We start from the raw sequence: 1,617 nt of genomic DNA on the forward strand, positions 1-1,617 counted from the left end.
GCCACTTTTTAACTGAGGGGCAACATTACTTTGCTGAATCACCACTCTGTAGCACACACTGAACCACCCTTATTATTAGAAATTTGGTTTAACCACTCTACTTGAAAATGCTTCTCAAAAAAAAAAAAATACACATTAGGGAGGTATAGGAAGATTTGAAAGGAGTTGGAGAAAGGAAAGAATATTATCAAAATATACTGTATGAGGAGCTGTGATGCCTAAAGAAGGTAGAAAAGGGAGGCCACAAAGGCCGGGTAAGGCAGTATACAAGCCCTGAGAAGATTGATGCCCAGCTGTAGGCTGAGAAGCAGAAGGCCAACGAAGAAGATGAACAAGAAGAAGCTGGAGATGGGGCTTCAGATGACCCCAAAAAGGAGAAGAAGTCTCTAGACTCAGATGAGAGTGAAGATGAAGATGATGACTACCAGCGAAAGCAAAAAGGTGTGGAAGGGCTCACTGACATTGAGAATCCCAACCGGATGGCACAGAAAACCAAGAAGGTCACACAACTGGATCTGGGTGGGCCAAAGGGGCTTTCAAGGAAAGAACGAGAAGAAATCGAGAAGCAGAAAGCCAAAGGTACTGAAGATACATTTAGCTGGGAAGACAGAGCAGGCCAAGGCTGATCTTGCCCAGCTGGCAATCATCCAGTTTGTCAGGAAAAAAACGAATGTAGTCATGTTCCCTGAATAAGTAAGCTGGCCTGTGGGAGGAGATGCCAGGGAACTGGGCCGTGCCTCCAGAACCTCTGCCGTGTCTCACCCACTCCATGCCCTGGCGCCTCTGAAGCAGCCCCTCATGGCCAGAAGCCCCTACGGCCTGGGGCCTCCTCTTCATCTTGGCACAGAAATTGTTCAGGGGCTGTGGGGTTCTGGTGGGGAGGGGCAGCTGCTATCTTTGAGACAGAAAGTTGCAGGACAGCATTTCATACATAGCTATTTGAATGTTTCTGCTGATTTTATTATTTGGAACCCTGATTGTGTGTGGGGGGAGGGGTGCCTGGTAAATGGGGTAGAGAGATTCCATTAGTCCAATAGATTGCACGTTGGGGGTGGAGGGGGGTAGTGCCTGCAGGCAGCTGCTGTAGGAGTTGATGACAGCCAGCCCAGACTGTTGTCTGGGTGCTCACTCAGAGGGGTTGTCAGGAAGCCTGTGCCCCTAAGGGTCCAAGGTTTGTGCCTGGCCAGTTCCGTCCAATGAGGCCTCTCCTCTGACCTTCTCTGCCCCCTTCCTATCCACCTGGTCAGGGCTAGTGGCCATTTTTAACCCTACCTATTGATCATGTCAAGAAACCTCTGGTTACTGTGCACCACCCAGACAAGACATGCTCCTCAAATTCAACTTGTATATTTGGCAGATTAAACGATATTATCATAAATATATACATATATATGTGTGTGTGTGTGTGTGTGTATGATGCATAAACACATTCATTTCTTTTAAACGTTTTTTTTTTTTCTTTCTGTTACTAAGACGATTCACCACCATATTCTGGAATACAATTTCACTTATTGGTGATTCATATTGATATTCCCAAGGCCAATATCCAATAACCTTTCTATTTTATATTAAGCCAAGAAATCCGAAATAAACATCAACTGTAGTCAAGGAAAATGC

At 45.8% G+C, this 1,617-nt stretch overlaps 1 pseudogene; it reads left to right on the forward strand.

Moving 5' to 3' along the window:
* Window positions 1–693, forward strand: part of LOC127214490 (28 kDa heat- and acid-stable phosphoprotein-like) — a 31,322-nt pseudogene extending 30,629 nt beyond the window's left edge.
* The last annotated feature ends 924 nt before the right edge of the window (window positions 694–1,617 follow it).

This window comes from Phodopus roborovskii, unplaced genomic scaffold (assembly GCF_943737965.1).
Source record: "Phodopus roborovskii unplaced genomic scaffold, PHOROB, whole genome shotgun sequence".
NCBI lineage: Eukaryota > Metazoa > Chordata > Mammalia > Rodentia > Cricetidae > Phodopus > Phodopus roborovskii.